General features: G+C 37.2%; 1 protein-coding gene across 1 annotated transcript in view; it reads right to left on the bottom strand.

Moving 5' to 3' along the window:
- LOC122803389 (2-oxoglutarate receptor 1-like) overlaps positions 1 to 23629 on the bottom strand; it is a 714924-nt gene that overhangs the window by 413747 nt on the left and 277548 nt on the right. Inside the window, exon 2 of the mRNA XM_044072984.1 lies at positions 19213 to 19312. The gene's annotated coding sequence lies outside the window, so the exon portion shown is untranslated. The remainder of the gene's footprint in view (positions 1 to 19212; positions 19313 to 23629) is intronic.

Below are 23629 nucleotides of genomic sequence, written 5' to 3'. Positions count from 1 at the left end.
CCCTTATAGGGTGCCTGAGAGAGTAAAACAGACTCTGAGAGAGGAGATACAGGAGATGTTGGAACTAGGGGTAATTCAAGAGTCATAGGTTCATAGGTTCATACTAGGCTATCTGCCCGAGGGCATTTACAAGCCTAGCCCATAGTTTTGTGGCTTACGCCACCCCTTTAGTATGGGGAACTATACCCATTATTTTGCTGTGCCTCTGTCGAGCAGTGACACTGAGGTAATCCCTGGGCCTCCCCGATGGTGCTGATGCCAAAGAAGGATGGCAGCACCAATTTCTGTGTGGACTACAGGAAATTAAATAGTCACACAGAGTCAGATGCTTACCCTATGCCTAGGACAAATGAGGCCCTAGAGCAGCTGGGTGGGGCTAAGTATCTTACAACCATTGATCTTACCAAGGGTTACTGGCAGGTGCCCTTGACTCCCAGTGCTAGAGAGAGGTCAGCTTTTATGACTTCTTTTGGCTTGTATGAGTTCACAAAGATGCCTTTTGGGATGAATAATGCCCCAGCAACTTTCTAGAGGCTGGTAGATCATATCCTAGCAGGAGCAGGAGGGTTTGCCCTTACATACCTAGATGATATTGTTGTCTACAGCCATTCCTGGCAAGAGCACCTTCAGCATATCAGGGAGGTGCTGGGCAGACTACAGAGGGCAGATTTGACCATTAAGCCCAGCAAATGTCAGGTAGTTATGGCAGAGGTCTCCTACCTGGGACATAGAGTGGGGAGTGGTAAGATCAGGCCAGAACCTGTCAAAGTGGGAGCCATTCAGGCATGGCCTGCATCTGTTACTAAAAAGCAGGTGAAGGCATTCTTAGAGACAGCAGGGTACTACAGAAAGTTTGTCCCCAGTTATAGTACCATAGCTGCTCCCCTCACAGACCTGACAAAGAAAAATAGGCCAGATAAGGTAGTGTGGACCCCAACATGTGAGCAGTCATTCCAGAAGCTTAAAGAAGCTTTAGGAGGACTCCCTGTGTTAGCCAGTCCAGATTACAGTAAAGAATTTGTTGTGCAGGTGGATGCTTCAAACCATGAGGTGGGGGCTGTACTTAGCCAGATTTCTTCAGAAGGAAAAGAGCACCCAGTGGTTTATCTCAGTCATAGACTCCAACCCAGGGAGACATGCTATGCAGCTGTAGAAAAGGAATGTCTAGCCATAGTGTAGGCACTGCAGAAACTTCAGCCATATCTGTATGGAAGAAAATTTACTATAGTGACCTATCACAATCCTCTAATGTGGTTAAACAGAGCCAGCCAGCAAAATGCCAAGATGCTAAGATGGAACCTAGGGTTGCAAGCATATGATATGTCAGTGCAGCACAGCAGTGGGATAAGCAATGCCAATGCAGATGGGCTCTCAATCATTGGTAAATATTCATATAAGCCACAGGCTTGTTCTCTTAAATGGAAGAAGATGGTGTTAAATGTTGAACGTCAAAAATGTAACAACAGTGCACTCTGCTGGAAGAAAGCTGATATGTCAAGCCTTGTATAAATGTTTGATCTCAAACTCAGAGCTGTGATGTCTAATCCAGCAGATTCTTTCTATTGTTTTGAGATCAGTTAATTCCTAGATATTACATATATAATGTCTTTAATTACTGTGGTTTCTTGAACAGGTGCAATATCAAAGCAATGTAAATGTAGAGTTTCTGTTAGCCTGGGAAATCAGAGAATTGTTAAGAATGATGTAATCTAAAATGAGTCAGCAGGATGTATTATCAATTTAAAGGCAGAGAGACTCAGAGCATTTTGCATTTGTTTTCAGAACTGACAACATCACCAGCACTGCTTTGCTCTATATGTAAGTTTGTTTTAGAACTGTGTTTGCTCTTAGATATAGATAGGAAATAGGAAGTCTAGTCTAGCTGTTTTTCTGTATTGATGTCAGAACTTTTCCACTATATTATTTTAAGCATTTCTCTGTGATCTCTGAACTCTTGACTAGCACTGTGTAGTAAGTATTGTCTTGTGTTCTTATTATTTATTATTAAATATGTTTAAAATTTTCAACTTTGGCTGTTTTATGTAGAGATAATTTAAGCTCTAGAGTGCATTGCATATATATAGTGATACTGTCCAAGCCACTCCAATACCTTTGACCCTGGGTCACACTTACTATTTGGATAATAATATTGCACAGTAATAATTGGACACCCTTTAGTAAGGGTCTTATTAGTAGGTGATATTAGTGGTTGGTGGCAGTGATATCTACCTTATAACCTGGCAGAGAAGGGGGCATAGCTGGAGAACATGTCCCAGCCTTCCCCAGGAGTGTCTGTGTGTTTGTATATAACTCATATCTCAAAGTATGTGTGTGTCAGCTACTTGGGCAGGGACATGAAGCACTGGTTGGAGAGAGAGGGTGCTGGAAGTTTTAGCTTGACCACTAGGCTGAGATCTGGACCCAATAGCTGTGCCAGTGGGGAGTCTTATTGGAGATCTGGAGAGAAAGGGAGAAACCAGCCCCAGACTGACTGTGATCTCTGTGTGCTCTTAGGGGAAATTGTACTTTACTGTGTGTGTATTTGTTATCCTTCCCTATGTGGAGGCCCTCTCACTGGTGTTAGTGATGAGGATTGAGGCTCCTTGATTGCTGGGCCAGTGCACAGGCATCACAGGTGTAAGATTTTTTTTTCCTGCAAACTAAAACCAGACTCATAACATTGTCCGTTAGCGGTGATTTTGACTCTTCCATATAGTCTACAATCTGTAAATTTTCTAAGGCCTTAAGTACATGACATAATTCCATGGGTTTAATAATACCATACTCAATTTTTAGTTCATAGATAAAAATGCTACTGAAAGATAATACAGAATTGCTCTCTTTTAGGAGAAGGTGAAGTGAGGCCCACAAAAAAACAGAATTTATTTAAGACTACATATTATTTACAGATACAGTGTTTCACCAATCTAAACAGCTTGCCCCGCTTGTTGCCTCACTCATATGATATTTTATGAACCTAGTAAATTTAACTTACAGTAGGCTTTCTTCCCTGCTATTTCTTATTTCCTATTCTTTGCTCTTATACATACTCCAATTTCAAATGTTTCCTGCCTATTTTATTTTACTCTTCCTTTTCCCTCCTCTCCAGCTCTACTATCCTGCTGTCTGTACTTTCACTAATTTCACATCTTTTATCTGTTCTTGCCCTAATTTTCCAACTCTCCTTTTTCTCTTTTACCTTTCCCCACTTCACTTACTGTAACTGCTTTAGATCTAGACTCTTCTCTCTTTCCCTACTCTTTACACAGTCTGTCTTGCTACTGCCTGAGAATGCCTCTTTACTTCTCCTGTTTATGCTCTGTACTGTATTTATTTATTGACATTTGATTCCCGAGAAAGTCCGACTGGGTAGAAGTCAATTTTCAGTTGAGGCCTGGGGAGAAAAGCTCCAAGTTATTACAAAACATTTTCAAAACAATAATTTTACAGTCTTCAAAAATAGAACAAAAACATCTGCAGTTTAAATTATGATAACAAATTAGACATAATATTAAAACATTGGTTAAGAACTGATACAAGGTATATGACAATCATTTAATATTTATAGAAATTTTAGACAGTTTTAGGCAGTTTGCAGAGAAATTAAAAGTAAAGTCTACTTAGTCTAATATAAATAAGAATTGTAATATGAAGTGATGGAAAAACAGGCTTCTGATATCTATTTAGAGAGAAAGTCAGAGAAGAGAGTAAGATAGCAGTAAGGAGGTAGGTGAAGAAGGGAGAGTAAGGAGGTTTCAGGAATGAAAAAGTACTTGTTCACATTTAGGGATATAGTTTATCCTGGTTTTGAGCAAGAACAGTTACCGCTATTGTGCTCTGTTACTGCTACTGAACTGCATATGAATGTGGCTAATTTTTGACACTGATTTATCGTGAATCTGCTTTGTATATGTCATTATTGTAAATCATCAATGAAATTGTAAATCTATAAAATTATCTCTTGAATTTGTCACTATTTGTTAATAAGCTTGCCTTGTGATATGTTATTATGCTAGGGGAAATTATTGTAACCTTTTTTTTTTTTGCAGTACTTTGTTTTTCTCATGTTTATGTATGGAAATTTTCTTCCCAGACCACCAATAAAAAGAGGTTTGCATTTTCTGACCTAATAGGACAGAAATTCTGGGAAACAAATAAATAGCTAGAGAGAGAGAGAGAGAGAGAGATAGATAGATAGATAGATAGATAGATAGATAGATAGATAGATAGATAGATAGATAGATAGATAGATAGATACAGAGGGGTCTATATTAAATCACTGAATGCTTAGAAAAGTGAATGATGATTTATCGACCCCATGTAAGCAAAAGCTTACAAACTCGAACGCTTAGAACAGCGATTTTTTTCCAAGGGAAAAAAAATTGCTGTTTCAAAAAAAAAAACACTTAAAACATAACATAAAGTGGGAGATTTCACCCCCCCCCACACTCCCAGATATGGGGGGCTGTGCCCCCCACACACCCCCTATTTAAATATACCAACTCCGAGATCATACTACAGTGGCGAAAATGGCAAAGTAATGGACGCGGCCAAGTGATTTCTTTCCCAGGGAAAGAATTTGCTTATATGCCACTTCGTCATTTTGCCTTTTTGTCTTTTCAAGTTCAACCAAGACGCATTTGAAAGAATGCATCTTCAGTCATCTAATAGGAACCCATACAGAGATGCATAGACAGACATATAGATAGACAGACAAATTCATACACTAATGATGATAATCAATTAAAGCCTGTTCATTTTGAATTTCTGAACTCTGTTATGTCTAATTATATTTCTTTGTAAACAATGAGCAAAAATGACAAATTAGTATACTTGGCAGGTAAAATGTTAAACTATGATGAAGGCAGGTGACTGCCAAAGAAGTCAGGCCAATGGAAGTACTTTATTAATATAAAACAAACCAAGTCTGCATGACACTGGTGTCAATGAACTGATGCCATTCCGTTTTCATATAGAATGTATGTTTAGATACTGCAAGGTAGGCTTGAGTGACTGACTTTTTAATTTGATTTTCATAGTTAACTTATCCATAAACGTTTACTGAAAGATATCCATAAAAAGTAAGAGTTTTATGATGAAACAGATGGAGAAAACAGATATAACAGAAGACAGCAGACAACAATATTAATTCAATGATTCTAAATACAGTAACGTTTATTTTTTATCCCTGTTTCTAGAGTCTTCCACTTCCTCCATTTGAACCATCATTTGTTCTTCCTCTGCCTGGTGGTTTGTACACACTATTGGTTCTTATCCATCAGAAATTGTTCCACTTGCTCTACTTCCATTGTCACTGGCAATGTGCATTCATCCTTACCATTCAGGAATTCATCAGAATTAAAGAATATAAAAGCTAGCACACATTTATACAGAAATAGGTAACACCCATAGCAGTCAGATGATCAGCAGATAGTTACATGATAAAAACATGGGAATAAATGTAAAGGCACAGTAATGTGTTCACATCCAAAACCATTATATATATATATATATATATATATATATATATATATATATATATATATATATAGATAGATAGATAGATATATATATATATATATATATATATATATATATATATATATATATGTATATATATATATAGATATAGTCTTGCTGTTGTGAAATAACGTTCACTCTATTTCATGTTCTTTACTTTGTCACTGAGAGACATCCTTCTGGCGTTCTTCTGTGAAGACTAATACAATTTCCCATTCTTAGGTGTCCTTACCAGAATTTCTCAAGTAGTATAAACACTAACTCAGGTGTCCCCTAAAAGAAAGTTAACATGGCTAGTGAAATTAACTAGGTAAACAAAACTGAATAACATAAATAGTAAATGCATGCAACTGCTATCCAGTACTTATATCTGTTGCTGTAAGTTGTTAATTTATGCATGTAGCACTGTTGACGATGTTATCAATACAATGTGGCAAAGTGAGGTGCTAACTGTCTTTTGGGAAAGAAACATCTGCCAAGATTTGATGAAAAGCCCATGGATAAGTATGTAAAGTGCAGGGAGTCACTCCTAGCATCCACTTACGGGCTGCATGGAATTTCTTTGTGTTCCAATATACAAATAATTTTTCTAGGTACCTTCATTTCCTTCTACTTCATGAAAGTGTGCCATTTGAATTGCTACTCAAAATGTATTTAATTATTTACAATTTGTTTACCAGATAGGTCAGCTGGTCTACCGACCTGTTTTAGTCATGACCCGAAATGCAAAAATGTACAATGGAAAGCAAGGCAAAACATTTTTATACAAATGAAATGTATATTACAATTAAAAAAAAGCATTTTTGTACAAATGATAGAAAGCATATGTACAAGCAAAGAGTATTGGAACTGATGTGGCATTAAAGTAAGAGAGCAGGTAACAGAACAGTAGAGGGACATTTCTGTATAGTCTGTGACCACAAAGGTATAAACTGCTGTGGAATTACAGTACAATAGTGTTACTGCTGTGAATGCGGTTATATACAAAATGTATGGAATAACAGTCAAACTATAAAACAATACATAAATAACTCCAGTGAGATGACATCCTAAACATATGCTACAGGCTGATTAGCTTTGTGGGTTTCTTTAGCCAGTGTATTGAATTTATCAGTAATCTTGTATTTTTAATAATGGTTATTGACAGCTATGAAGGATAAATATACTTACCTGGTAAAAAAATAAAGTAGGGTGCCTGGTTTCTATCTTAATAAATGGGGTCCTCTGGGGGCCTGCTAAATAACTTGGTGTATTAGTTTCTTATGCAGTCAAGGGCACTAAATCATTTTGGCTCACTATCTTTTTATTCCAGTTAAATATGCATATAATTACATGTACGTATGCAGTCTATGACACAACCCTCTACCTGCTAGCTGCAATGCATGCCATGCCATAGTTGTTACTAATAATAACTTAAGCTTTCTTTCTACTGAAGCTATGTCGATTTTTTTGCTGTAATTCCCATTATCATTCTGCCGCTAATAGTATAATTTTAATACTTTTATAATGCAACTTTTTTACCTGTCCTAATTAAGTTAGGATTTCCCAGAAAGGCATCATACCTACATTCCAGTTAGTTTTAGGGCAGTGCACAGTTAGTTATAACATCTCGGTGTTTTATCTCTCTCTCTCTCATTCACTCTCACCCCCTCTCTCTCTAAACAGTGGTCAGATACATTTTCTTCAGAGCATGTTTTCTCCTTGATTCCACTTTGCTTAATTCTAAACTTTTCATTCAGTCCAACAGTCTAGGTCTCCATTCTTTTCCTTTCTTGAATTTAAGTAAGAAATTGTATCACTCCTTCTTTTTGTCCTCTTATTTAATCTTTCTCCACACCCAGGTCTTGACCTTTTTGTAGCTCTTGCTGCTGTCTGTAGTTCTTTCCGCTTAAACTAGTTTCTTCCATTCTTTGACCTTTATATTTTCTGAATGCTTATTACTCTTAGGTTTTATTTTACATATTGAAAGAGCCAGTGTGTCACTATTTGTTTAATAAATCATTAAGTTATTCATTCATTCACATTTGCAGTCCTACCGACATTTTGCAACTATATTTGTGCTTTCTGTATGACATGCCAGCCTTATATTTTGTCTTTTTCCTCACACTTGGTTCTAAAGAAGAAAATTTGCATTTATTTTCAAATGCGGCTATTTGGAAATCTTGGACTCTTGCTGTGGAAGGGTTACAGTATTTACATTAAGAGATAAATGATTACCTCTTGACTGAAAGTGACCATATATTACAAATTCCCAGATGAAGTAGCAGTAGTGTCTCCAGCCAGCAGACCAATGAAATGTATACTGACAGAATAACTTAAAAATCAACAGAAACACGAGTTTATGAGTAGAAGAAATTAGCTCTCTAATCCAGTGTAGTCCAACAAGCAATTCACTGCACATTTAGCAAGCATTTGACTGTATTACTTTACTCTAGCATGATACTTCTTCCAATGTTGTGTCACTTTCTGGAGTTATGTCATTCTGCACAGGACCTGCCAGTCCAGATAGATGATTTGTGCATGACCTGCACTCTGTGTTCATGTCTTACTCTTGTATATACTTTGCTCACTGCATGTTACCACTAAGTACACTGCTGAGGGAGCACTTGAGTGGGATTGAGGTTGGCTGCTCTCTTGAACTTCAAAGCTAACTTACTCCCTAACAGTTGGGAATCAGTTGGGCTGATGGGTCTCCTTGAGAAAAATAAAAAAATAATAGCTTGCAGGACACTCCCCTGACAGAGAATGCACAGTCCTCACTCTTTGTGAAGCAAATGTGCTGATTGGGTAAAGGTAGAGGAGTCATCATGCAGGTCCAGTAGATGTAGTGAAATTGGTGGGGTGGGGGTGGGGATTAGTTATAAAAAATCAAAAACTTTCCATAGTTAGCCCTTTCATGACTAAATCACAATACTCACAACACCCCAGTCATTCCTACTGACCATCTTATTGTGCATTAGCTATCCCTAGACCATCCTGTAAATTAGTTATCAAGGACTGCTGGCAGGGCCGGTGTTAGCATTTTGGGGGCCCCCAGCAAATGTCAAGTTGGGGGCCCTCTGGCCAATTACAGTATCACCCTGTCACTGCCATCCTTTCCTTTTAGTTCATGCTGCAGGCTTTAGGATTAGTACCCACAGACTGACCTGTAGCTACAATGATGTTATTACAACAGGCCTACATACTACACTATGTTGGCCCATCTCACAAAGAGACATTTATATGTAACAATGATACATTACAACAACTCTATGTACAAGGCTGAACTAATGTGCAGTAGAGCCCCAGGCACTGCTTACTGTGTCCCCGCAAGGAAAAAAAAAAAAACATCCTACAGAGCTCCCCTCTGTTTCCCCCATGTTGGGCTTCCCACATTATGCACATTACTTTTTTTCTTCCATTTCTCACATTTTACCTTTTTTTCTTCAGCTTTTTCAAGAAGCTGTAACTTTATATATGCTCTAAAGTGCTTTTTAAGTTTTTTTTCTTTTTACCCAATGATGGCTTGAACAGAAATTATGATTAAGGAAAGAAATTCAATGTTGTGGTTCAGCTTTAGTTTCCCTTGCATCTTTTCAATATATTTTCTTGATCAAGACAGCACAGTAATAACCATTTATGAAATAACTCAATTAAGCCAATGCCCCCAGAAGCTATAGGGGTTGTAGATGCTCTGGGTTGCATTTCAGAGCAATTCCCAACCTTTTAATCCAAAAGTGGTCTAAACAAAAATCTCAAGTAAGAAAAATAATTTCAGTCTTATTTTTTTCTTTCAGTGAAGACATAAGTTGTACCCAAGGCTTAAAATTCAAAGCTGACAAAAATAGTAGCTCAAAATAAATTAGTGAGTCAGTTGTTGTGAGGATACACAGATCCTGTATGAAAATACTGCCTGCCTCCCTAATCCCCCCAAAAAGACAGTCACTGCCTATGCAACCCTCTGGTGTTAGACTGGAATGAAAGCAGAGGTTCAAATGGCCACAGTCATGTATTTCACGTGACTGTTGAAATACATATACATATAATGCCTACTTACTCTTCAATCCTAACCCCCAAAGGCAACCAGCTGTATATGTACCTAATGTTTGATTGTGAGGAAAGTGAAAATAAATAATGATTGCAATAATGTATTCAACTTTGCTGCTACCAGGAAGTACACTGCCCCTACAGGAGCCAAAGTAACTTTACTTTTCTAACAGACCTCAGAGGTATACAAAGAAAGGGAAAGGATGACTACACAATTCCCAGCCCCCACATAACCTATGGGAAATTTCTGTACACAAACATCTGAGCAGGGATGTTTTAGAATGTTTGTGGTTGAGGGCAGAGGCCATTATCAGTTTTATCCTAACAGGGTCATATCACAACTCCATTCAGGCTAAAGAGTGCAATCAGAAAATAAAAGCATTTTTTCCTCATTTTTTCTCAACCAAAAATAGCTTTTTTAGGGTCCCCACAGTCAAGGATGATAAAGGGATCCCCTGTATCCATTTACCCTGTATCCATTTATACAGTCTGGGGAGTGGGGGCCACCAGATTCCTAGATGATCTAAGTGTCTGAATGCTCTGTGACATATTTTAAGTCTTACTTTTGAAATATAATCACTTGTTAGCTACATTTTTTTATTGATACCCAGAAGAATAATATGCATGTCCCAGCATTATTGGATGTATGCATTGATAAAAATAAGTGATATTTTGCACACACACACACACACACACACACACACACACACACACACACACACACACACACACACACACACACACACACACACACACACACACACACACACACACAATGTGTTAGTCTAGTAACTTTTAAGTGAATCAGAATAATATTTAAAATGTGTTCTTCATTTTAAGACTTTATTATGCTATAATTTTTATCACTGAACAGAATTCTTCAGCAAAGACGTTGAGAGTTATAGTATCAGTTGTTCTGCCAGTATGTATAAAAACCTTGAAAAAGAAACCATCCCTGAAGATTAGAAGCATCAGCTCTTCCTAAACTCCAAGGTTTACACTGTGATCGTTCATCCTGGGTTGCTGATCTCTCTAGTACTTACTTTGCTTATGTTCATTACAGCTTTGCCCTAGCAGGGTCATATCACAGTCTTGTTCAGGTTAAAGGGTGTAATTGAAAATGAATAATTTTTTCTCATTTTTCCCCAACCAACAGCAGCTTTTGTGGGGCCCCCACACAGCCAATGATGTTTAAGGGGCCCCCTGTAGCCACAGCTATTGGAGGTACCTAAAGTTGGCAATGTTAATTTTAGTGAAGAGGATGTCCACCAACAGGGCTTAACTAGGCCAGGGGCATTCTTTCATTGGTAAAATATTTAATGAAATTGTAAAGCTTCTTACTTGACATAATATTGCTACTGTAACTAAAGCTCTTTGAATTTTGAAGGAGATAATAAATAAGAGTTATTGTTACTTTCCTGCTTTATTAAGTATTCAAGCTTGCTGTATTAGCTTTTGCTGGTTTAGCAGACATGTTACCAAATAACAAGATAACATAACTTGCAGTGGTTGGGGTCCCCCAGGACCAGGGGGCCGCCAGCGACCGCAGGATTCGCTGGTGCCTAAAGCCGGCTATGACTGCTGGAACAATGCTACTATACACCATCCAGACTTCAGGCTGCAGTTTAGAGTAGAGTCGGTCATTGCCTCACACAAAACTGCCTACATAGGCTCAAATTTTTACAGGTCTGAACTTTCATCCTAGTCAACATAACTCATAGATTGCATCTGAGAAAAATGTATTGCAATAAAACATACGTTGCAATGGTAAATATGAAACTGTCCTCTTCAGTCAGAATCAAAACTCTCAGTTATAGTCTCTAGAGTTAATAATCATCACGCTGATTCACTCTATACAGCATCAGTATCACACCACGGAATTATATTTCACCAAGTATGTACCTTTAAAACAAGAAGTCAAGTCGAAATAATTTTCCAAATAGAACTGCCGTTGCTGTAGGGATAACACTTTAACTTTTTGAACATAATATGTTCCATCCACAACATGTCACAATCTCATTCTGCTCTATAAATGGTGTCATTATTATCAATTTGGTATAAAAAAGGTAAGAGATGACTTCTTATAGTCTTTATGATTCACATTATCACAGTCTATATGTACAAATATCTGTGGAATGCTGATGTGTATCAAGTCCACTGATAAACTGTAGTCATAAATGTTAGGACTCTTGACTGAAGATATAATTTGTGATTCTATTTAAATTCACATTGCATCTATTGGGATATCCTCGCTCTTTGGCTTATGTGCATAACCTTACGTTAGCTGTTCATGGAGCTCTTCTACTCAGGCTTTCACTGTAATTAGATTTTGCCCAGTCAGATTTTACCAGTTAACAAATAAAAATACATAAATACATTTCCATTTGAAAGATATTAAGCTCAGTATTTTTATTAAGTCAAATTGATGGCTGCTAAAGGGCTGACTGACTAGCAGATTGTGCAAGTTTATAGACAGTTGTTCCACTTTGTCACAGCACCCAGCCAGCAGACCAGTGAATTGTTATAAGACAGAATAGCATAGAAGGCAACAGAAACATGAGTCTATGGCTATAGGAAGAGGTATGCTTTCAGCTTCTGGATATATGAGATGCATCCTACATTGATGAGTTACATTACAGTGCCCATAAAACAGTGGTAAACCACTTTGCAGTTGTGCTGTGGCAAAGGCAAATTATTGTCAGAGGGATAAAAATTCAAAGGGGGTATTCCAGGGTGATTCTCTTACCACTGTTGCTTTGTTATGCCCTTAACCCATGAAGCTGTTTACTTAACAGATTAGGTTATTGTTTCAACCTGGTTCCAAAAACAAACCTTGTTTAAGGACATCTCATTTACTGTTTGTGAATAACTTAAAACTGTATAGTTCATCTGATGAACTGTATAGTTCATTAGTTCATTAGATGAGGAGTTGGAAGCACAACTATAAATGGTTAAAACATTCTCAGATGATATAAGAATGCCATTTGATCTTGATAAATGTGCAGAAGTAACATTTAAAACAGAAAAGCTGCAATACCAATAAAATTTACATCTGGGTCAGAAAAATGATGTAAAGGTACCTTGGCAGAAGGAAGTTTAGCGATGTTTGGTAACAGATGAAGGACCAACAATAAAACATGAATAAATGAGAATAAAACTCAGTAAAAAATACTTTGGAAGACTAAAACTAATATTAAAATCTACCTTTACCTCTAGAAATAAAGTCCAAGCTATAAACAGCTTTGCTCATCTTGCTATAATTTATAATTTTGGGATGATTGACTAAACCAAAACAGTATTGGATCAGTAGGACAGTAAAACAAGAAAATGCTTATCAAATGATACATAAAAATCAGTGTATACCATTACTGTCTATTCCTCATTCTGTAGAGGTATGGGCCTCCTCAAAATCAGTTACATATATAGATCTGCAATCATGGTAGTGCATAATAAAACGAGGAAAAGAAGTCAAAGATGGCATCCTTGCTTTGTTTAGCAGAAGAGTTTCTGTGTAAATTGGGAATAGAAATCAAACTAGAAGCAAATAAAATCAGACAGCAACTGAATGTGCCAAAAAGAAAGAATATAAGGAAAAGGATCAGATGAGAAGGAAAGGGCTCTGTCTTGGGACCCCTCTTGTTCGGCATTTATTTCTCGGATGTGCAGGCAAACATAGGGGGGGTTGTGGCTGACAAAGTTCGCAGACGACTGCAAACTAGGCGCCATAGTTGACACACCAGCTGACACATGCATCCTCCAGAAGGGCCTCACAGAAACAGACGACTGGTGCCAGAGTCATGGCCTTAAACTAAATGCCAAAAAACGTATAGTCATCCCCTTTGGAAAAAACAAAGTACCCACAAATTACCACATAGGTGGTAATCCATTAAGTACGGAAAAAGTAATCAGAGACCTGGGGACCCAAGTTGACAGTGACCTCTCATTTGATACCCACGTCGCCAAAGTGGTTAGAAAGACCTTCTACCTTGCCCACCTTATCATGAAGGGATTCACATCCAGATCAAAGGATGTCATTGTACCCTTATATTCCTCCCTTATCAGGCCTATGATTGAGTACAATGCCCCATTTGGTATGTACCTCACCCGGCACCTGCAGCAGATGGAGAGACCCCAAAAGTACCTTACCAAGAGGATCATGGGTCTCCAGCATATGTCATATGCTGCCAGACTGAAAAAGCTCCAGCTCTATTCAGTAGCATACCGCCTGCTCAGAGGTGATCTGTGCCTTACGTACAAGGCCATGTCCAATTCAGAATTAATGGACACGCTCCACCTCAAAAAATCCAAATCCATCAGAGCCACGAGAGCTAAAGATCTAAACCTCAGCACAAATATGAATAAGACATGCTGGAGGGACAGATTCATAACCCAGAGGCTTCCCACACTCTGGAACAGGATACCTGTCCATGTTAGGCAGAGCCCCTCACTGACTCTCTTCAAGAGAAATCTGGACGAATGGATGGGTGATCGTAGATTTACCCCGGGGGTCATCTCTGTGTCATTGCTAGATAGAGGCACAGTAAACTAAATTTAAATTGTACACTTTTGTATCATTACATGGGGTGGCGAAAGCCACATGCACTTTGGCTAGGCTTATAAATGCCCTAGGGCAGATAGCCCAGTACTATACTATGAAACTATGAAACTATGAAAGAAAATTGAAAAATCCAGAAATAATGGTAGGTAAAGAGCCCTCTTGGAACAACCTCAAGTTGACCAAGATTTGACACAGGAATGGTGATAAAGGGATACAAGGCATGTACTCAGCATGCACCCTATTACTGATAGGTTAGTACCAGGCTAATTGCCCTTGCGAGACATTGTAAGCCTAGCCAATTATCCCTTGTGAGACTCAAACCCTGCATCTTGTGCTTGTAAGGCAAACACCTTAACCATTAGGCCACCGTCCCAACAAATGGATTTACTGCCCATCAGAAAGTCAAATGGCATCAGAAATAGTAGGTCCTGGGATATAAACTTCTTCAGCAACACCAATAGAATGATTTAGTGAGACAAGCACGTCTCACAGAGGATACTGCTGCTATGATACAGCCTCCCCATCCACATTAAACAAAGTTCATTCCTGTTTTTATTCAAGCAAACTTAGATCTATAGATGGGACACAAAAAACTTACCCCAGGACTGCCCCCTGTACTACTACTGGACAGAGGCAATTCCCATATACTTTATGCCATGCATGTGTCCTCACAAATTATCTATGGTATGATTCTAGTTATTCTCATATAATTACCAACCATGAAATGTGTAAGGCCAATCCATAACCAAATTGGATAGGTTATTTAGAGCCCAAAAAGGGGAAACTGACTAGGCTTAAAATGGTCTACAGGAGCAGCTAGCTTAGTACTTACCTATGAACCTAAAAGATGAAAGGATAATAATGGAGTCCAGAATAGTGGACATCATACACGGTTTACAAAGTACATTGAACATGTGGGAGAAACAGACAAATTCAGGACCTGTAAGAAAGAACAGGAAGCAGTCACACATCTCATTGCTGGGTGTGGTACATTTATAGCAGAGGGCCTATATACTGAAAAGCACAATAATGTGGCAAGACTGATGCATTTAAAATTGTGCAAACACCACATTATTGAAGTAGCAGAGAAGCATGGGAAACATGAACGACAAAGCATTGTAGAGAATGATGAAGTTTATCTCACATGGGTTTACCCATTACCAACAGTCAAAAAAAGTAGATGCAAGAAAAGCAGATAAAGTAGTGAAAAAAGACAAAGGTAGCTTTGATCATTGAAATTGCTACACCCAGTGGTTACAGTGCCTTACATATAAAGATACACAACGTCATAAAATACCAGGATATGCAGGTAGAAGTGTGAGCAATGTGGAAGAAAGATACATAGATAGTTCCAATAGTAGTAGTAGCAACAGATCTAATGTAAAATATTTTACAGTCATGCTTAGAAATGCTAACAATACATGTAACTTATATGAATTACAGAAGATGTCTATTCTGGGTGCATTGTAGGTGCTGAGAATAACACTTTTGCACTTTAGTCTATTCAATGACTGAAACAGTGCTAAGTTCAGGAACTCTAATCATACACTGACTTAGGAATGCGGTCCATTCTAGGCATGGTATTGGAAACCCAAAAGATTTGGAGAAATTAAAGCAGAAGAATACAGGTAATCTCTAATTCTATACAGTTTAGCAAGCATTTGACTGCTTTTTTTACTCTGGCATGAAGTTTCATCCAGGGTTGTGTCATTTTCATTAATTATATGGAACAACAAAGTGGTGTGATAGGTGCATAGCAAAAAACAAGAACCAAAAAATGCACCACATGGATGTTTCGTTTAATAAAATAAAAATTAATAAAATCCACAATTCATCATGTTAAGCGCTTTCATCAAAAATTTGACTTCATCAGAACAACTAAACCAACTGCATCTGAATATTTAAATACTCTCCACTCAATTGCTCATTGATCAACAAATTAATAGGTTAATTAATCAGGATACTGTTTTTAAAAAGACATAGTAAATCAAACCTCTATATAATATTAAAAAACATTTTTAAAGAACACTACATTAAAATGCAAACATACTCTTTATATTAAACAATCCTAATATAAATAGTTCACCTGCGTCAAACCATTTTATTACATAAAAATGTTTCTTAAAGAAAATATATAATAAAGTAATAAATTAAGTTGCAACACCTGCTTTATATCTAAGTAATTTTATTTGCTCTTTCATTTAACACTGGGAAAATGGCTAAATGGTCATTTAAACGTGGGGGGAAGTTAGCAGCCAACCTGAGCTGCCACATTAATTCCTTTCTATATAAATGAGTTTTCCAATCTCCTTCCCTCACATCCAGGCTGACCACAATCCACGATATCAAATTAAACCCTGTATGCCTCATACAGACCAAACTGTGTCTTTAAATGGCATTTGTCTCCTTTTTGTTCTTGATTTCATATAAATGCTCATATATCCTACACTTAAGAGCCCTGTCCGTCTTCTCAATGTAGGACCCTTTGCAAGTATTACATAATGCAACTTAAACTATCTTATTAGTATGACAGTTCCCTTTTCTAAGATCTATAACACTGGCTATCCTGTTATTTAATGTCACAGATGAAACCTGCAAGATGTACCCACATTGAGAACACCATCCACAGGGTTTAGTATTTTCTCCATTATAGGACTGGCCCACCTTATCTTTCTTCAAGTTTAGCTTTATATTGTTGCCAACTTTCATGGAAAAGATGGGTTTCTCACCAACCTTCCTGAATACATCACTATTAGTCTTGAATATACCCCAATTTTTATATAAAATATGTTTAATTCTATTGGACAGGGGACTATGTTGGATGATACATGCCTGATTAAAATTCTTAATCTCTGTATTAAGGGAGGAATCATTATCTATTTCACCTCTAATAATTTCTGGTCCTTGGCCAAGTTTGTCCTTCCTGGACTCAGTCCTAGTATCCCCACTACTCAAAAGGGGTTTATATTTCTTTCCCCATTCATCAAAAATCTCTTTTATAATGGGTTCAGCTATATGGGGTGGGTATCCTCTTTCAAAAAACTATGGTTTTCAATAAATCAAGTCCTTCTATTACATCTTCCCTCTCCGAGGTCATTCTAACCACTCTAATAGCCTGACCCTTCACTATACTTTTCATTAATTATATCACTCTGCATAGGAACTGCCAGTACAACTAGATGACTTGTGAGTGGCATGCAGTCTGAGATCATGTCCACTTTTGTAGATACTTTGCTTTGGGTTTCCACATTATAGCTTTCTTTACATAGCTGGTGATTTATCTTCTGCAAAGCTAAGATTCCCAACTGTTTTTCATCTTTCTGTTTGGTGTATGTAGAAGTTATCTGCTACCTACACTTCACAGACTTTTGTTCAAGTGCATTACGTTAAATGGCTTATGCTGCACTGATGAGATATCAAGTGACAGTCTTGTGTGCTTCCAATTATGTCGTGGGGTACATTGTCTTCATAAAATTCACATCTGCACTCTATTGTCTTCCTACTTGCATTAATCTGTTCCTCTCATTTATAAAGTGCACCTTGCATGTTGTTTGCAAGAATGATCAAATATGCAAACTTGCCATATAAAGTTAGTGCATAGCTGTTTTGTAGTGTCTTGAACAGACAGGTGAACAGTGTTTTACTTGGTCACCACTTATCAAACCAAAGGAGAAACTGCTTTAAATTTACCTGTTTTTATCTTTAAATGAGGTGAATCTGTCGCTTGTAGTGCTCACTGATACTTTTATTATGAAAGGTGATGGTATTTTCATCATTTTCATGTTCTCCAAGACTTCTCTAAGCATGTCCTTTTTTCTGTTTTCCTGTTTTTTTCATGATTCAGTTATAGCAAAGCTCTCTTTATGGATATTTGTAAATTATTTATCTATTTTCACTTCTTCTGTAATACATAATTTCATGCTAATGATTTCTTTTATTTCAAGTAGTCAGGGATCTGTTTCTGAACTCCTTTACAATGATCTGTGTCAGTGTCTCTATGGGACTAGTCTTTCTGGTACCTCATTTAGTATCCTCTCCCTCTTTTTTGGCAGTTTTATCTTGCTGCTTTATTTTAGTAGTCCACACATACTACTTATCTTTTGATTATGATTATCACATTTCATTATGCAGCCTGAGCTTTGCTGATGTGATGCTATGTGCCTGTCTCTGTTAATAAGGTGTCATGCATGCAACACATGATGGCCACTGTGACATTCCAAATCATGTATTTTCATAAGAAGGCTGCATTCATTTTATACAGTATAAGAAATATTGTTTTGCACCACCAATTATGCATCATTTTTATCATTAAGGTAACATCACTTGCAATTATTATGAGATACCTAATAAATATTAACATTTTACAGTTTTAGTACAAATAGTTATCGACATGTATGAGCATTATTTTTAGAACCCATCCAATTTAGTTAATTTATACAACTGTTTTATCATAATGCCTGTAACAAGATCAAGTCACGGGATCTAGTTCTATACTAAATGCACAAAACACACATTGCTTAGTGAATGAAACAAAGAACTGTGGCAATAATTGAACACTATGAGCAAAGGATGATCTGATACCTTTTATTGATAACATAGCCGGCCTTAGGCATAGGCCAACTAGGCGGCTGCCTAGGGCGCTGCTCTAGCAGGGGCGCTTTTCCAGTATTTATTTGGGGTAGGTAGACCCAGATAGGGGCACCGGGTGATGTGGTGGGGGGCACCATGGAGTCCTTTTGCCTAGGGCACCAGTTGATCTAAGGCCGATTTGATAATACTTGGAACATCATTCTATCAACTTCTAGAAAACCTTAGTGTGTATAGACATCGGTTGTTATATTTTCATAACCTGATCTCAAACTTTGGATACAGAAAGTTATAGATTCCCCGTTTTAAAGTTATTAATACGTTTAAAGTGATACACAAAGTTAATTTTGGAAGGGAATATTTCTATTCTTTTTCAGGTCAGACTTGCCTTTTTTTCATTAGCACTGGTTATGGTACTAGTGATCTATCAAATAATACAGTAAACAGCAGTAAAATAGAAAAAAAATGACAACTGTACCAATCAAAGGTAAAACCAGAGGAGTAATTTAAGCAGCACATACCTTTATTTTCTACATCTTGTTCTTTGGGTGGATCATGAAAACATATCACTGATTGGAGAATGGGCCTCTCATAAGACATTGGCATCAAACAGTTATCTTTCTAACAGGTAAAAAAGAGTAAAATGAGCTTTAGATTTCTCTGTTCTTTACTTCTGAGGTATAGGTGCAGATGTACAGACGAAAAGAAAGAATGACAGACTAAAGAAACAGAGAAACAAAACACTCAAAGCGAGAATGACAGAGATGGGGAACAAGCACTTGGTGCTTCATTAGTACACTTACAAAACACACTAAACTTTATTGCAGAGTTAGTAGCCATCATATCTTTTGAACTTTAGTTGCCAAAATACATGATAGATGTGTGACATGTTTGCTGAATCATGATAATACAGTTTGTTGGAGCAGGCACATGGCAGCTATGCTTTATTTTACACATTCCTCAAACAAAAAAATGAAAAAAATATCTGTAAGATTATATTTTTTCATTATAAGCTGACTATGCATTGAACAAAGAAGCTATCCCAAAAAAAAAAGACTCCTCGTGTTTGGTATATTTGGAGTAGAATATTTCTATCCCATCCTCCTGCAACAAGTACACCTGTTCTAGTCTTTTAACATAAAGTAGTGGGTTATACTGGAAAAAGTCATTTTAATGCAATTTTCTATCTTTCAGATTGTTGTTGCATCCCATAGCTACAGGTGTGCATACAAAGAAACATGTATTATATGTGTCTGTCTTACATAACTGTATGCAGTCTAGACAAAACAGTGTTTAACATGCTCATACTTAAGTTTTGTGGCTCACAGCAAGTTCACAGCCATTGCCTTTGCAACAGCTTCATATTATGAAAATGCAGTTTCATTCAATAAGTGTCTGTCTTTTTTTCTCTATATCATTAGTTGGAGATCCTTTAATAGGAACAAACGTCAGATTCTTCCTAATATCTTCTTAATGTTTATCCTGTTGTTCCACTTCCAAGGTCACTGCTCTGAGCAGCAAATCCTCCTTCACAAAGGGAAAACAAGCTCTGCAGAGGCTTCTCCCAGCTCGTGTTTAATACACAAACATGGGAACAATGCTAGACAATTGATCACCATAAGAGGTGTAGCCATATACACCTTCAAGTATTAACACGTAAACATTTTAATTGTTTCAGTAAGAATGCATGCTCTGGTTAAGGCTGCAAAGACTCTCTATATTCTAAAAGAAATATGTTAAATTAAGGTAAAAAACATTCCACTTGAAGTAGCAGCAGTATATAAGTCCTATCAATATACTATTTAATTCAATGTTTACATCATTTTCAGTAATAACTTGTACTTCATTATTAAGTAACATCCCTCAGCATCTCACTAAACTACATAATAAAATTTGATCTTTTTTTATTTGCTATTATGTTTATATAATTGGCCTGCTTGAGGTTTTGGTATTGATATTTGTTATTTGATTGTTTAAATCTTTGTATTGTAAGTTGACTAGTACGTAATGGAGCTTTTCTCCTCGGGCCTCTGCTGAAAATGGACATGTATCCAGCCAGACTAGCCCGGTTAACAAATGTAAAATAAATAATAAATAAATAAAACATCTGACACCCATTGACAAAACTGTCCTTCCCCAGACTGAAACAATTCCATTCTTACTGGATAGGCTGTGTGCCTAGAACAGTTCAAAAGCATTGTTTTGGGCTGAGCCTGGCCTATGCTGGTTTGAATTTGAATGACTACAAATATAAGGTCAGCCTGCACAATTTTGCATTCCCATTGTATAGTTGATGTAGTCATAAAAGGGGCCCTTGTCTATTACTAAAGTGAACTCCCTTCCTTTTCCTGTGTGACTATACTGCCTGAATCTTTCAGCCTTTACAGCTCTTTGTCACTAGTTAAGACATCGCACTTAATTAGCAACACAATCGCACATAATTAGCAGCAGCACAATAACAGAAGGCAGTCTTAGCCGTTCTAGCAGATGATTATTCGCATTTCATAGGACTAGCATTACTAGATACATGATTTTCAAACATCATATGTCTCACAGATCTAACCATCTTTTATGTAAAATCTGGCTGTGTCAACTATTTTCCCCATTTAAAGCAGAGCATGACTACAACTGATACTTTTTCTCAAATATTACTATAGCTCTGAACTGCTCGTTTGAATACATAATTTTATGGCATAAGAATCTATCTATTACGATAGCAAAACTTTCAGAGTCTTCAGAGTCAGTTTTGTTATCTGACTCAATACCTACCTTACCTTCTCCCCTTACCACAAAAACAACAAGAAAAAATCAATTTCCCTTCCACTTTCATAAAACAGTAAATGAACATCTTTTAAATTTGTCAACAGCTAATATTTCTACAATTGTACTTACTATGTAAACCCTTGGGATCAAACTATAAATTAATTACATACTTAAGCCACAAAACTCTGATTGTAACATGTTGCTATGAGAAACAAGTCCAGCTTTGAAACTATTGAGTTTGCACCACTGCGATAACACTAGCACGTGTAAGTGATACCTTTTTAATCTTTTCATAATTCAAATACTGAGTCCCTTCCATTCCTATGAAGGCTTTCATCATTTTCTTGTCAACTGGGTTGAAAAGATCCTTCCCATTCAGCTTGGTCCCATCCCTCCTGGTTTGCATTCCATTCAAAGTTGACAAGATCCCAGAATAATTATTTTAGTGGTGACATTTCCCTCGGCATAACCATTGATTTGTCTACTTCTACTATCCCTTCACCTTTAGCAGCTATGGACAGCAATAATTGTTTATGACTGAAATTCTGGCAAATGCGCCAGCACATAGGTGCACTCAACAAATGAAAAAAATCTTTCAACACACACAACAGGGCTGGGGAAAGTTACACTTTGATGGGTGGCTTCTTTATAGTGACAGTAATAAACATAGTTTTATGACTTTGGCTTAAAAAAACTGTTCCAGAAATGCCTGTATTCTGTACCAGTGTGGAACAATAATAGCAGCAGAGAAGGCAGTCTTAGAAAACAGTAATGTTTTGTATAGAAATTATTTAAAAATGCAGGATTAATAAAGCAAATTGTTTAAGACTAACAAGTCCACATCAATTAATGAATTAAACCAACCAGATTCACATAAATGTGTTTTAATAACTTAAACCATCCAAAATGTATTGAGCTGCCAGATTTAAACATACCAAATTTCCCCCTCTGGTTTAGTTATGTCATATGGGTTTACCCCTCTAAATACGTTTTAATATTTCTTCCATTTTAAAAACAAAATTAGGACTGCTACCTAACTTGTCTTGCATATCGTTGTTGACAAAAATATTCCACTTGGATGAAAAAAGAAGTTATGTTTTACCATAATGTTCCATCTGTGTTGCAGATCTTTATTCATTCATTACAGTTAGGACTTCAGTTCTGTCCTTGGAACCGACATGGCCGTTTCCAAGCTCATGCCAGCCAAAAACTCTCAGCTAAGACCTACCCATAATGCCCCTCTCATAGTTACTCTAGATCAAGTTTGCCCACCCCTATATAATAGAGATAGTAAGACAAAAACAGTAGGAGGCTCTGTCTCAGCAAATACTCTAACCAGGAGTTCCTAAAGTCCACCAGGAGTCCAGGCAGGGGGAAGGAGGACGGGAAGTAATGAATGAATAAAGATCTACAACACAGATGGAACATTATGGTAAGACATAACTTCTTTATCTGATGTTGCAAATCTTTATTCATTCCTTACTGTTAGGACCGAGTCCCCAGCTACTTGAGTCCTGGGTGGCCCTAAGGAAGGATATTCCTGAGCACCATAGAACGATGCTCATCCCTTGGAGGCCAAATCCAATTTGTAATGAGAGATAAAGGTATGAGGTCTTGCCCAAGTGCCTGCTGTGCAGATATCATCCATAGAGGCTCTGGAATGAATAGCTACAAAAGTAGCCATTGATCTAGTAGAATGAGCCTTTATTCTGGAAGGTAAGGATAGCTTATTCTCTTGGTAGATAAAGGTAATGACGTTTCTAAGCAAGGAGGATAAAGTCACTTTGGAGACAGGTTAACCCAATCTGGGTTCTGCAAAGGCCACAAACAATTGATCTGTTTTCCTGAAAGATTTAATCCTGTCCAAATAACAACAAAGCTGCCGATGCACATCAAGGGTGTGCAAAAGGTACTCCCCTCTGTCCAAATCCTCATGGCTTCCCGACACAGAGGGTAAGACCTTGTTCTGCCTTTCTTGTTGATATACCAGATGACTGACATGTTGTCCGACTGAATTGCAATGGTCCCAGAAGGTTTTCCAAACAGAACTACTGTTGCTGTAGGGATAACACTTTATCTTTTTGAACATAATATGTTCCATCCACAACATGTTACAATCTCATTCTGATCTATAAATGGTGTCATTATTATCAATTTGGTATAAAAAAGGTAAGA

Source organism: Protopterus annectens, chromosome 5.part1 (genome assembly GCF_019279795.1).
Source record: "Protopterus annectens isolate FY-2018-M chromosome 5.part1, PAN1.0, whole genome shotgun sequence".
NCBI classification, from domain to species: Eukaryota; Metazoa; Chordata; order Ceratodontiformes; family Protopteridae; genus Protopterus; species Protopterus annectens.
Note: the sequence above shows the minus strand (reverse complement) of the source record. Positions and strands in the feature narration are given on the sequence as shown.